General features: G+C 43.8%; 1 protein-coding gene and 1 pseudogene across 3 annotated transcripts in view; one reads left to right on the forward strand and one right to left on the reverse strand.

The window, feature by feature from the left end:
- SRGAP3 (SLIT-ROBO Rho GTPase activating protein 3) overlaps nucleotides 1-15585 on the reverse strand; it is a 380154-nt gene that overhangs the window by 354423 nt on the left and 10146 nt on the right. The window lies entirely within an intron of this gene.
- On the forward strand, nucleotides 6703-15490 carry LOC117979583 (phosphoglycerate mutase 1-like; annotated as a pseudogene).

Here is a 15585-nt window from a genome sequence, read left to right on the forward strand (position 1 = left end):
TTTTGGAAGCCCTCTCCCCCTCCCCCTCCCTCTTCTCTTCTCTCTCCCTCTCCCTCTCGAGTCTCATTCTGTAACCCAGACTATAGTTCAGTGGTGTGATCATAGCTCACCGTAACCTCGAACTCCTGGAGGGAAGGATCCTCCTTCCTCAGCCTCCTGAGTAGCTGGGACTATATGCACACACCACTGTGCCTGATTAAATTTTTATTTTTTGTAGAGATGGGGTCTTGCTATATTGCACAGGCTGGTCTCAAACTCCTGGCCTCAAGTCATCATCCCACCTCAGACTCTCAAGTTGTTAGGATTACAGGCATGAGACACCATGCCTGGCTGAAGTTTATTTTCTAATTTTAAAGAAATGTTGTTGGGAGAGGGAAGGAGAAAAAGAGAGCACGATGGGTAGAATGTGAATATATAAGAAAAGGGAGGGCCACATTCTGAACAAAAGAAACAACTTGAGCAAAGGCTGGAGGTGAATTCTGCAAAGGGTATTTAGAGAGTGAGGAGACCATCTTACAAAATGTAGTTTATGAAGACCTAGGCCAATTAAATACTCCACCAAAAGAGGCTCTGTGAAAATACATGTCTTGGAAAACAATACATACTAAGGCATATTAACACATCAAAGTTATGAATCATCCTGCAGGAAAGAAATGGTTTATAATTTTGTCAATTCTGGCATTTGATTACAATGCCAGTTTTTACTTAACACCTATTAATCTCCCATGGAACTAAAGTTTCACATAACATACTTTGGGAAAAGCTATTCTAAGCCGGTAGAAGATAATATGGATTTGGAATGTGGAAAGGGACATGAAAACAGGATTTTAGTAAGATAAATTTGAAGTCGTGTGCAGTGATATTAAAGCAGAAAGAGCCTAGAAGCTAGAGCCCTGCTAGGAAGCTACTTTAGCAATCCAGGTCTGAAGTGATAGAGGCTTGCACTTGGGGGGGAATGGGGCAGAAAAGGAAGATAATGAGCCATTTTATGGAAAAGTGCTTGCATATATAGATTCTAAATAAAAAAAAGAGTAGTAGAAACCTCCATAGTTTGGAGCTTGGTAGGTGAAAGACTAAATAGCCACCAAAGGAAAGGCTGGTTCAGGGGCAAAATGTGATGTGTTCAGTTATTGATATGCTCGGTTTAGAATCATGGTAGAAAGAGGTCTGTAAGAAATATCTAGCCATTTTTGGAATTATGAGGCTTGTGTGAAGGATGTCAAAATTATAGATGAATTTGCAAATCACCAGCATTGGGATGGAAACTAAGTCATAAGATTAAACTCTTACTCTCCTTCCCATTTCCCTCAGCCAGACCAATCCCTTCTCTTTGCAAGTGGCTTCATTTTCCGAGGCATGCTTCCTCAATCAGCCTCAGGTCCTCTTGATAAGCCTCACAAAGAAGCACTTTTAATTATAGTCATTCCTGAACGCAGCTCTGCACTGAATAGTGTTAACCATGCACCATCAGCAAGAAGTTAACGAAAATAAGCCCTGGAAGGAGTTCCTTAGATATACAAGGAAAATTAACTTTGGAATGTTACCACATTTACAGAACACAAGTCAACTGTAGACAGAAATATTCTGCTCTTATTACATGCCAAACCAATGGCACGTACCCTCTACTGCAGAGCCTCAATATTATATAATCCCAAAGCTGAAGGTATCCATACACAGTAGGTTTTAGACAAATTTCATAAGCTAAAAAATGTGCATTCTTCTGGAAGCTGGTACTTATGAAAATATGTTTGTGCACTGTCAATCAATTCTGCAAGGACTTACAAAGAGTCTTCGTGTACTTAGCCCTGAAATGACCCATGGTCTTTTCCCTTCTCCACACTGGACCTCTGGAGTTGCACAGTCCCATATTTGAAACCTGTCAGCCCTATGGGCCATATGATTATGATTCTGAACCGGTTACTTAACTGCCCTGGGCCTTGGTTTTCTCACCTACAAAAATGTGATAAAAAATACCTTATTCATTTGTTTATGCATTCATACATGCATTCATTCAGCAAATACTGTTCAGCTCCCACTTACGACTATACCAAGTCTTGAGCACTCTCACAGTGGCAAAAGCAGCAGGCATGGTCCCTAAAGGCAGGGAGCTTAAATCTTACTGGGTTTTTTAAAAAATCAAATGATGTATGCAAATTACAAGGTACAGTGGTTCATGCATAAAAGGGACTCAATAAACACTAGTTCCTTTCTTTCCTATAGATCAGAGGACACAAACTCAAGTGCCTATGGTGGCCAACATAAACATGTGCAGCAGTGGCAATGTGATATGTGACTGTGGCAATGTGATATGGAGAGCTCATGACTTCATTAAAGGGTAGAGACCCAGTCAGCATCGGCTGATTGTTTCCAGAAGGGGATGCAGATTAAGTGTTCTCCCAGTCTTTAAAGAGAAGCAGGAAATATCCCTATATTTAAATGTTGACAACTAATTTCAAACCCTGGGTGGGCCAAATAAAATACATCTAACCTAGGGGCTGCCAGTTTGCAACCTCTATACAAGCTAACCCCAAGAAGGCAAGGCACTTGGATAACTCCCAGTTTTCAGTACTCTCTGGGGCATGATGCAGGAAGGCTAACGGACCCTCAGGTAAAATCCTTATTTCACTCCAGCTTGGTCTCAATCAATCAGCATAACTCTCTTCATGCTCTGCTGAAACAGGAACCTGGAGTGACAGGATCATTACCACCAGAGGAAAGAAAAATCTCACCATGGGTCATCAGCTTGCATTATAGAAATGAATATAAGGGCTAGACAGGAGGAAACAATGAAAAGGGACCCCAACAGAGAGGAGTGAAGCGCAAGCAGTTCAGGCACCAAATTGTGCTGATCGGATTTAAAGGTATCTACCACAGGGACGATCACAAATACACCAGAAAGATTCTGCCAGCACTTTCAGGTGATATTTTCCAAGGTGATATTCACTGCTTGTACTGCTTCCTTTGTCTCTGACTCATTCTTTCCAGTTCAATCTATTTTGTTTATAGATTTAATATCTGGCACTATTCCTCCAAAGAGCTCATGATTTCCCTCTGTGCTCTCTTCCCCCTCCTGCTTCAGAGCAGGCCAGATGGAAAACTAAATAATAAACAGTGACAGATGTAAAAAGATTTGTATTACTTTGGTTTAAGGCCCCAAATGAAGCTTCTCCAATTGACTACTAGAATGGAGCTGCCTCACCCCTTCCAGAAGAGTCTAAGCATTATTAACTCTGACGTTCACCTGGCTTTATAAACCCCAGTAATTATAATTGTGCTAGAGACTCACATGCCCTCCTTTAATGTGTTTCTCTTGTTCAGCCATAGAAGGGTAACTGAGGATTCCATGAGTCAGAGATGACCCTGATAGACCTGAGTCATCCCAGAAGTCCATCATATGCTCTGGGAAAACCAACATCCAGTAGTTTTTGTACTTCCTGGGAAGATCTAGAAACAATAAAATGAGTACCCAGCCCCATTTCTTGATGTGTACAAGAGCCCTGTGGAAGAGATGTTGGACTCTGCCCACAATTGAGATATACAACCCTGTATGACGGACTGGGAGTTCCTTTAAGAAAAGGCTAGACTATTAGAAGAGACAATGGGGCCACTAAAAGAAAATCACTGTGAATGAAGGAGTCTGGCATCCTGGGCTGCTATAACGAAATGCCATAGACTAAGTAATTTAAGCAACAGAAATTTATTTTCTCACAATTCTAGAGGCTGGAAGTCCAAGATCAAGGAGCCAGTATGGCTGGGTTTTGGTGAGGGCCTTCTTCCTGTCTCGCAGAAAGTGTCCTCACATAACAGATTGAGACACAAAGAGAGAATGGGAATCTTCCTCTTCTTATAAAGCCAGAGTCCTATGTGATTAGGACACCACTCTTAATACCTCATATAACCCTAATTACTTCCTAAACACCCTCGCTCCAGATAGAGTCACATAGCAGGTTAGGGCTTCGGCATATTAATTTGAGGAGGGGAGAGGAACACAATTCAGTCCATAGCAGTGGGCTAGAGAGAGCAGCACGATGTGAACATTGAAGGTTCCTAGAACAGTTGCCTGATTATCCCCCAGTCCAGTAGGATTTTCTTCCCTACCCTCCACACTCAAGTGCTCCTTTGCTCTGGGAAAGAGAAGCTTAAAGCACGAAGAAAAGAATGTGTCCCTAGGGCTCAAGAGCTCAGCTATAGGAGCCTCCCCTGAAATAAATACCCAGGAGAAGGAAAATATTTCCCAGCTGCTTACAGCTGTGGAAGAATACTGGAGATCGGTATTCTGGGGGGAAAGTGTTGGGAGAAGAGGTCAGCAGCAACACAGGCTGTGCTGTGGTCCCTACCTGAGCAGGGTGCAGGTCAGCACCCAAAGGAGGCTGGCAGACAACTTGGCCAACTACTTGGGCCACTGATTGCTACATTTGTTTGTTTGTTTGCGTTATAGAGATGGGGTTTCACCATGTTGGCCAGGCTGGTCTTGAACTCCTGACCTCAAGCAATCCACCCACCTCGGCCTCCCAAAGTGTTGAGATTACAGGTGTGAGCCACCGCACCGGGCCTGGGCCACTGATTTCTAGACTGACTAGGCTTTCTGGTAGACATGGATTGAAGTATGGCTGTAAATGTCACATTTGTCTTCACCAGTGGGTAAGGCCAAGAGACATTTGTGCTACCGGCGTTCTCCTAACACCCTACAGATCACTGACTCATAGAATCATCTTATCCCAAACTGCTTGAGAATCTAGATATAGGCTTTACTAACACTTTGCTAACAACAGTAACTTTTGCCGAAGTTTCAATTAAAAGTCAAACAGGAAAGCTAAAAATCAGGCCGGGGGTGATGGCTCACACCTGTAATCCCAGCACTTCGGGAGGCCGAGGCAGGCGAATCACCTGAGGCCAGGAGTTGGAGACGAGTCTGGCCAACATGGCAAAACCCCATCTCTACTAAAAATACAAAAATTACCTGGGCGTGGTGGCGCATGCCTATAGTCCCAGCTAATCGGGAGGCTGAGGCAGAAGAATCGCTTGAACCCGGGAGGCAGAGGTTGCAGTGAGCTGAGATTGCGCCACTGTACTCCAGCCTGGGAGACAAATCAAGACTCCATCTCAAAAAAAAAAAAGGAAAGCAAAAAATCATTTTGATTGTATTTCATGAGAATCAAAATGACTTTCACGGGAATCTGAGCTTGGTGGTACTCTACACACATGGCTGCAAATAGCCTGCACCTTGCCAAGTGTCACCGGAACTTTTCAGTACTTATATTTCTTGACTTCTCTGGCAGCTGCCATTGTTGACAATTTCTTCCCTGATATTCTCTCTTCCTTTGACTTCTTCCTCTGGTCTCTCTGACCATCTTGTTATACCATGGGTGGGCCTGATGCCAGTGAAGAGGTAGTAAGAAAAGAAAACACATCAACATGTGCCTATGGCACAGCACGGAATAAAGTGGCCTTCAGTGCCTTTACTTAGACTCTTGAGGGCTTTCCCTACCTGAAAAACAGTGAATTGAAGATCAGATTTGAGAATGGCTTCACTGACCCTTGAACTTTGGTTACAACTCCATGAGGAGGCAGAAGAACCTCCAGAGCGTACTCATTCACTTTTATTATTCTCATTTCCTGTGCCTGTTCTGCTGATTACTTGCAGGTTTCACAGAAAGCTGAAATGAAAGCAACCTCGAACTTGTCCAGCTGGTCATTCTTGCCAGGCTTTCAACCCAGACTAGCCCATTCTGGGCTGTCCGGGCCCACCATGCCTCTTCGATCTTCTCACTGGACTCCTTGTCCCCCCGCATCCCCTGCTCAGCTCTTAGTACATCTCCCACAAGCCCTTCAAACTGCACACATGCAAAATTAAATTTCTTGTCTTCTTCCACAGTCTGATCCTCCTCTCATATTCTCCTTTTTGCTCAACTGTATGTCCATTAACGTAGCTAAACAAGCTGGAAAGCCAAAACCCCAAGTTTCTTCAAATGCGTATTTGAAGATACTTTAAGGATATGGAAGAATCATGCTGGCTCTTTGAAAGACCAATTTTATTATTGACTTGAAGGTGTGGTATGTGTTTATAGTCCTCGTAGGGCTGTTGAATATGTCTTAAATCAGCTTTTCCTTCTCCATCCACACCATGACCTTGGTTCTTACTTACATTGCCTTTTTCCCGAACTACTACAACAATCTCTCATCCAGTCTCTCTCATTCACATTCTCATAAATGCTGCCAAAGTAATCTTTTGTTTCAAGTATTTGTAAATACTTTTTTCTTTTTTATATAAGTCATATATGTTTATTGTAGACATTTCAGAAAAATCCTTAATAGTACAAAAACACAATTACTAGTAGCATTGTATTATATATACTTCTAGCCATTTTCTATGAATAGGCATACATCTTTATATAAAAAAGATTATATTATGCATACTCTTATATGCTCTACTTTTTTAAAATTTTTTGAGACAGGGTCTTTCTCTGTCACCCAGGCTAGAGTGCAGACACACAATAATGGCTCACTGCAGCCTTGACCTCCCAATCTCAAGCTATCCTCCGACCTCAGCATCCCGAGGAGCAGGACTACAGCGCACAGTATCATGCCCAGCTAATTTTTGTATTTTTTGTAGGGACAGGGTTTTGCCATGTTGCCCAGGCTGGCCTCGAACTTCTAATCTGCCTAAAGTTCTAGGATTACAGGCATGAGCCACCACACACAGCCTGCCCTACTTTTAAAAATTATAATTAAAAATTAGTCTTGGGAACAATTTTTCTGTATCAGTAACACCCATTATCATTTTTATAATGAAAATAGCGTGGGCACGGTGTCTCACGCCTGTAATCGCAGCACTTTGGGAGGCCAAGACGGGCACATCACCTGAGGTCAGGAGTTGGAGACCAGCCTGGCCAACGTGGTGAAAGCCGATCTCTACTAAAAATACAAAAATTGGCTGGGCACGGTGGCTCACGCCTGTAATCCCAGAACTTTGGGAGGCCGAGGCGGGCGGATCACCTGAGGTCAGAAGTTGGAGATCAGCCTGGCCAACATGGTGAAAATCCGTCTCTACTAAAAATACAAAAATTAGCTGGGCACTGTGGTGGGTGCCTGTAATTCCAGCTATTCAGGAGGCTGAGGCAGGAGAATCGCTTGAACCTGGGAGGCAGAGGTTGCAATGAGCTGAGATCGTGCCACCGGACTCTAGCCTGGGCAACAGAGACTCCGTCTCAAAAAAAAACAAAAATAAAAACAATACAAAAATTAGCCAGGTGTGACGGCAGGCACCTATAATCCCCAGTTACTCAGAAGACCGAGGCAGGAGAATCGCTTGGAGCCAGGAGGCGGAGGTTGCAGTGAGCCGAGATCACACCACTGCACTCCAGCCTAGGTGACAGAGTCAGACTCCGTCTCAAAAACAAAAAACAAAAAAAAGAAAGAAAGAAAACAGGAGATTTTATCCAATAGAAATAGCATCATTTGTTTAACCAACCCCCTACTACCTTTCTATATTTCCTAATATTAAAAAAATATTGGCCAAGCGTGGTGGCTCATGCCTGTAATCCCAGCACTTTGGGAGGCCTAGGCGGGTGGATCACGAGGTCAGGAAATCAAGACCATCCTGGCCAACATGGTGAAAAACCCTGTCTCTACTAAAAATACAAAAATTAGCCGGGTGTGGTGGCGCGCGCCTGTAGTCCCAGCTACTTCAGGAGGCTGAGGCAGGAGAATCACTTGAACCTGGGAGACAGAGGTTGCAGTGAGCTGAGATTGCACCACTGCACTCCAGCCTGGTGACAGAGCGAGACTCCATCTCAAAAAAAAAAAAAAAGCCAAGGAGGCTACATATTTAAGACTCTAAACCTGTTGCCAAATACTCTCCCAGAAAGGTCTTATCCAATACTTCTACCAGTAGAATGATCATTTTAATGTACAAGCCAGATTGTGACTCAAAGACTGGGAGAACTGTTGCAGGTTCAAGAACAGAAAAGCAGGCCAGGCATGATGGCTCACGCATGTAATCTCAGCAATTTGGGAGGCCCAGGCAGGAAAATTGCTTGAGGCCAGGAGTTCGAGACCAGCCTGGACAAAACAGGGAGACACCTGTCCATGCAAAAATAAAAATAAACAGCCAGGGGTGGTAGTCCCAGCTACTCTGGAGGCTGAGGTGAGGGGATTGCTTGAGCCCACCAGGAAGTGAAGGCTACCGTGAGCCATAAACGCACCACTGCACTCCAGCCTGGGTGACAGAGCAAGACCCCATTTCAAAAAAAAAAGAAAAAAGAGGCCAGGTGCGGTGGCTAACGCTTGTAATCCTAGCACTTTGGGAGGCCAAGGAAGGCGGATCACTTGAGGCCGGGAGTTTAAAACCAGCCATAGCCAACATGGTGAAACCCCGTCTCTACTAAAAATGCAAAAAAATTAGCCAGGTGTGGTGGCAGGCACCTGTAATCCCAGCTACTTGGGAGGCTGAGGCAGGAGAATCGCTTGAACACGGGAGATGGAGGCTGCACTAAGCCGAGATTGCGCCACTGCACTCCAGCCTGGGTGACAGAGCAAGACTCCATCTCAAAAAAAAAAGAAAAGAAAAGAAAAAAGAAAGAGAGAGAGAACAGAAGAGCAGAGAAGGCCCAGAAACAAGACTGTCATAGTCATCTAGGCCATAGAGCCTCCAAGCACAGTATGGCCCATTAGTCTTCTGGATGAACCACGAAGAGATTTTAAAATCCAAGTTCTTTAATTCTTACAGCAAATGCCAGCCCAAGGACTTTCATTTTTACATATGACTTAAGTCCTTAATAGCTTCCTTTTTTCATTATTAACGGTAATTAAAATTTTATATTCACAAAAAAAGCGCAGTAGTGCCAAGTATTGAAAACTTTGCTCTTCATGGAAAGTTTGGCAATGATGCAAATTTCTTACTGCACATGTGAAAACACAGGTTGCTGGAGTTTCCACAATTTTCAAGGATTTTTTTTTTTTAGTATGTTAAAGTGTAATGTTGCTTTTCTATTTTTAATTTTTTTTATTTCTTATATTTTCTAGAGATTGGGTCTTGCTCTGTCACCCAGGCTGGAGTGCAGTGGTGAAATCAGAGCTCACTGCACCTTGAACTCCTGGGCTCAAGTGATCCTCCATCTCAGCCTCCCAAGTAGCTAGGACTATAGGCACTTGCCAGCATGCCAGACTTGTTTTTCTATTTTTAATCATTTTGTTCATTAAATATGCTATGATTTTGCCATTTTTGGTTGTTATTTTGTTCCTCTTTCATTTTTTATTTCACCAAATTACTCCCCATGAGAAGTGAAATGAATTTAGGGTAGGTATATCTTGGGGTCTTTTGACCCAATTAAGTGAGCATGTTCAAGAACTGATGGTCTAGATGCCTCCAAATCTCCCCACCCTGAGTCTAGGTTTGTTTCCTAGATTTACTACGTTGGCTAACTCCTAAGGAGAGCTGGTAAGTTACTAACTATAAGATGATCAGATGTTTGAAGGAAGGAACAAGAATAGAGCAACTAAAAGCAATTTTTTCTTTTCTTTTTTTTTTTTTGAGACAAAGTCTCACTCTTCTCCCCTGAGGCTGAAGTGCAATGGCACGATCCTGGCTCACTGCAACCTCTGCCTCCTGGGTTCAAGCAATTCTCCTGCCTCAGCCTCCCAAGTAGCTGGGATTACAGGCGCCTGCCACCACACCTGGCTAGTTTTTGTATTTTTAGTAGAGACGGGGTTTTACCATGTTGGCCAGGCTAGTCTCGAACTCCTTACCTCAGGTGATCCGCCCACCTTGCCCTCCCAAAGTGCTGGGATTATAGGCATGAGCCACCGTGCCCAGCCAACTAAAAGCAATTTTGAGGAAAGATGACAGGGAGGCTCAAAGACTCACTCCTCTCCCAACTCTGTTGCTTTTTTTGTTTCTTTGTTTTTGAGACAGGGTATTGCTCTGCTGCCCAGGCAGGAATGCAGTGGCGTGATCATGGCTCACTGCAACCTCAATCTTTCGGATTTAGGCGAGAGATTCAGCCTCCAAAGTTGCTGGGACCACAGGCACGCACCACCATGCCTGGCTGGTGAGTAGGCATATATCTATGTATAATTTTTTAAATGATAATTTTTTTTAATTTGTAGAGACAGGGCAACTTTCAGTTTTTCAAACACTGGTCTTACATTACAGAAGAATATATGCAGGACTCTGCTAAATATCAGCAGGGCTACAAGGTCTGAGCTACGGATGAGCCTAATCTAAGCATAAACAAGGCTGTGTTGAGAACTACATTAACACTGCTCTGTGCTCGGCCCAAGCTACTCAGCCACTGACCTGCAGATTCATACTCTTTATTAGAATATGAAAGACTAGCAGAAAAGAGGAGACAGATCTTCCTATATAAGTTACTATCCAAGGAAATGGAGACATCTGTACAATTGATTCTGGTGACAGGTTCAAAGCTTCTTATTTTCCCATCTAGCCCTAGGAAGTCATGCTTTTAAAATGTATGGGATTTACCTTGACAAACAAAGCTTACAAAAGGATGTGGAAATCTGATTTCCACCAGCCCAACTTGCACTTCAACAGGGATTCTGTAATGTTACCAGCCTGAGAAAGAACTGATCTACTGAGTAATACATTTCCATTCCCTTATGGAGGAAGAGAAGAGAAAATTGGCTAAATCAGTACAACTTGATTTTGCTCACATTTCTACTGCCAAGAGTAGCATGGTTACTCACCAACAGGCACTAGAAACACCCACACACTCACAGACATGTACTGCCAGGCATTTGTTAGGCTACAACCTAATGAGCTTGCCATTTTCAATCATCTAGGCTCCTCATTATTCAGTAGCACCAAAATTGGGTTCACCTCAACAGTAGAATTTTATATGCAGTACTAAGTCAGCTATGAATCACAAATAGTTACATTTCATCCAAGACAAAGCTCCAAAACCTTTTCTCTGCACATTCTCTGTGGTAGGTGAAATGACATCTATGAGAGTCCCTGGCAGACCACAGTAAGGGTAGCAGAGAATACGCAATGACTACGGAAGAGAGAAAACAAGAAAGAGACAAAGAGTGAAAAGAAGAGTGGAAAGAAAAGGGAGAAAGACTGAAAGTAATCAAACATTTAAAAAGACAAATGTGCCTCTGGAATCCGCGAACCCCAGTCAGCGTCGCATCCCCAGCCTGCCACCATGGCTGCCTACAAATTGGTGTTGATCCAGCATGGCGAGAGTATGTGGAATCTGGAGAACCGCTTCAGCAGCTGGTACAACACCGACCTGAGCCCAGCGGGCCATAAGGAGGCGAAGTGTGGCAGGCAGGTGCTGTGAGAAGCCGGCTGAGTTTGACATCTGCTTCACCTCAGTGCAGAAGAGAGTGATCCAGACCCTCTGGACAGTGCTAGATGCCATTGATCAGACGTGGCTGTCAGTAGTGAGGATTGGTGCCTCAATGAGCGGCACTCTGGGGTCTGACCGGTCTCAATAAAGCAGAAACTGCTGCAAAGCATGGTGAGGCCCAGGTGAAGATCTGGAGGCACTCCTATGATGTCCCACCACCTCTAATGGAGCCCAACCATCCTTTCTACAACATCAGTAAGGATCGCAGGTTTGCACACCTCACTGAAGATCAGCTACCCTCCTGTGAGAGTCTGAAGGACACTATTGCCAAGGCTCTGCCCTTTTGGAATGAAAAAATAGTTCCCCAGATCAAGGAGGGGAAACAGGTACTAATTGCAGCCCATGGCAACAGCCCCCGGGGCATTGTCAAGCATCTGGAGGGCCTCTCTGAAGAGGCTATCATGGAGCTGAACCTGCCCATTGGTATTCCCGTTGTCTATGAATTGGACAAGAACTTGAAACCCATACAGTTCCTGGGGGATGAAGAGACCATGTGTAAAGCCATGGAAGCTGTGGCTGCCCAGGGTAAGGCCAAGAAGTAAAGGTCAGCGGGCAGGCTACTGTCCCCAGGAGCACCCTCCCTGCCCATCGCGTCCCCCTGCCCCTCCCTCCTGCACATGTCACACTGACCACATCTGTAGGCATCTTGAGCTGTAGCTGCAGATGGGCACCAGTGGCTCCCATTTTCATTTTAGCCATTTTGTCTCCTGCACCCACTCCCTTCATACAATCTAGTCAGAACAGCACTTCTAGGGCACGGCTTCTCAGCCCAAGCTGTGGAAAAGCTCCTCTTGTCCAACAGAGTTTAAAGGTAGTGACCTGGGTTTTCACAAGTGCTTTGTTTACTAAGGACTTGTGGGGAGGAACCATGCCAAGCCATGACCAATGAAGCAAGACAGCCTGTTAAGCCACTGCCTGGGGGCTCTATTCATTCCAGCGGAAGATGAATATAACCTCTATGGTGATGTGACAACTGTTTCTTCCCTGACCCCAGAGAAGCTGGCTCCAGAAGGTTGGGATCAATCCTGAATTTAGTTTATGTGTTACATTTATTTTATCTTTTTAAAAAGGTATAGTATATATAAATAATACAAAACAATAATCCTTCTGGGATTTCTCGTGGCAGTTGAAATAGTCCCACATGTGGTCATCAGAAAATAAGCCATTCCTCATACCAATATGGAATAAGCTCCTTGACCTCTGAGGGTTAGAAGTACTTCCTGCTGTGTGTTTTGGAATCCCTCCCCCACCTTGTTTCGTGACAATGAAACGCCTCTTGGTCCTGTCCAAGTGTGTCTCTCTCTGACTGATTTCTGAATCATGTTCTAGTTGCTTGGCCCTGACACATGGGCCCAGCGTTCATTTGAGCATAACAGTACTAAATCCTTTTTCCTGATCTGTATAATAAAGGAGTGATCTGTAAAAAAAAAAAGACAAGTGTGAATAATTTCATTTATTACAGCACTGAGTTGCCATAGGTTATATTTATTGAGTGCCATCTACTCTATGTCAGACACTGTCCTAAGTGCTTTACGTGCACAATTTAATTCAGTCAACACATATTCACTGCACACCTTGTGTGTGCCAGGCACTTTTCTAAGCAAAGAATATTTTTGTAGAGAACAAAACAGATGAAAATCTCCTTCTTGGAGCTTACATTTCAGTAGGGAAGGTCTTATTTAATCATCACAACAAGGAAAAGAGACAGGAAAGGCAAGGAGAGAGGGAAAGGATATGTATGGACAGAAAAAGATAATTTAGGGAGGGGAATGCAAAGGAGAAGAAGGTTAGAGTAAAGCATCATCTTCAGGGCTTTGAGATGCTAGATGAAATGGATAAGTCCCTGTCCATGCCTCAGACTCTTCAACATGATGGTTAGGAGGGTCCCAGTACAATGGGTTTAGTGAAAAGTCTGAGTTGTAACTATGTTTGAAGAAATATGCTTCCACATTATTTCAAATGTAGATGGTAATTTGAGGTGCTAACAAAGTCTTTCTGAATAGACTTTCTGAATAGTCTTTCTGTTTTAATAAAGAGATCAGACACATTTGTAATAAGCAGTGTTCACTTGCACATGTAACTCTTGTTTCTTCCAGCTATTCTGGTGAAAGGGAAAAAAAATCAGTGGCCTAATGATGAGCCAGCTAGCTGGCTGAATTTCTCACCAGCACCAACCATAATATTAATAGATACCATTAACTGAGAACTTATTATTTGCTACATAACAAACTACCCCAAAACTTAGTAGTTTACCACAGTGATTTATTATTTCTTGTCATCCCGGGGGTTGGCAGGTGAGTTCTGGGCTCACCTAGGCTTGCTCATGTGACTGTAGTCAGATGGTGGGCTCTGCTAGGATGCTGGCTCCCTCATGCCTCTTTTTTCATGTGGTCTTTCAACATGCAAGAGTTCAGGCTGGGCTTCTTTACATAGAGGCAAGAGCAGTCCAAGAGAGGAAAAAAGGAGGCTCTTGCAACCTAGACTTGGAATTAGCCAGTGACACATCTGCCACATTCTAGGGGGTCAAAGTAAATCATAAACCCAGCCGAGATACCACCTTTTGTAGAAAGCAATAGTGGTACTTATAACCATGAGAAGAATTGTTGAAAAACCTTTGTAGGCAATCTACTTCATTTGCCATGTGCCAGAAATTTTACCTTATCTCAGTGAAACTTCCCAGCAATTTATGAGATAGTCACCATTGTATCCCTATTTTCCAGTCAAAGAAAATGTTCCTGAAAGGCTAAATATCCTTTTGCAAGTTGGTGGAAGATCTAGGACCAATCTTAATCGCCTTAGAGTTCCAATTCACAAGCGTCCCTCAATAAGGGATCCCAATTCACAAGCATCCCTCAATAAGGTCAGTAGAGTTAGAGGGATTGAACCCCATATTCCCTCCTCCCTGAGGGAAGAAGAGGAGCCTGGTACAGTCATGTGCTGCGTAACAAAGTTTTAGTGAATGCATGGACCACATATACAAAAGTGGTCCCATAAGATTATAATACTCTATTTTTCCTGTACCTTTTCTATGTTTAGATACACATATACTTACCATTGTGTTACAATTGCCTACAGTATCCAATACAGTAACATACTGTCAGGTTTGTAGCCTAGGAGCAACAGGCTGTATCAAACAGCCTAGGTGTTGTCAAATTATACCCCCAGTTAACAGACAAAATGGATTCTCTGTGGCTCAAAAGTAAAAACAGACCCAAGGGGCCATGGAAGGGTGAGGGAGCAGTCAAGCTCTTCGTGTCCTTAGAGAATGTTGCAAAACCTGTTTTTCTGCAACCAAGTCAAAGAAGAGTTCCTGGAAACAACGGCAGCTGGGAATTCCCCAGTTGACCACCACAAGACCACCTCCTGCCAACCGACGACCTGGAACCAGCCAATTAAGAGAGACTGGTGATTTGGGGCTTTAAGGCCATCTAATCGACACTCTGTTTCTGACTCCCCTGATTACCCTCCCCTGCCCTGCAGTTTTTGCCTTTATAACCTCTAACTTTCCACCCTGCTTAGAGCCCACTTCTGTTTTACACCTGAAGCTGCATTTCCCCAATCTGCAGATTGTTTTTTACAGAAAATAAAACTCTCCCCTTTTCCTCCACAGATGTTATGGACATTTTTTTTTTTTTTGAGATGGAGTCTCACTCTGTCACCCAGGCTGAAGCACAGTGGCACGATCTCAGCTCACTGCTGCCTCCACCTCCCAGCTTCAAGTGATTCTCCTGCCTCAGCCTCCTGAGTTGCTGGGATTATAGGCACGCATCACTACGCCTGGCTAATTTTTGTATTATTAGTAGAGATAGGGTTTCACCATGTTGACCAGGCTGGTCTCAAACTCCTGACCTCAGGTGATCCACCCACCTCGGCCTCCCAAGGTGCTGGGATTACTGGCGTGAGCCACCATGCCTGGCCTCATGGTCTTTCGTTAACAGTGTGTAGCTGGCTGTGGGTTCATACAATGACAAAATCACCTAACAGCACATTTCTCAGAACATAGCCCCTTCTTTTAGCAATGCATGTCTGTAGTTAAGAGCTCTGCAGTTGGGGTCAGGCCACCTTGGTGTGCGTTTGAATCTTGGCTCTAAGTCTCATCAACTCTGTGACTTTAGGCCAGTTAGTTAGCCTCAATTTCATCACCTGTATAACACGGCTAATAAGAATATCTACCCCCATAGACTATTATGTGATATACAGGTAAAACTCTGCC

The sequence above is a fragment of the Pan paniscus genome, chromosome 2, assembly GCF_029289425.2.
Source record: "Pan paniscus chromosome 2, NHGRI_mPanPan1-v2.0_pri, whole genome shotgun sequence".
NCBI classification, from domain to species: domain Eukaryota; kingdom Metazoa; phylum Chordata; class Mammalia; order Primates; family Hominidae; genus Pan; species Pan paniscus.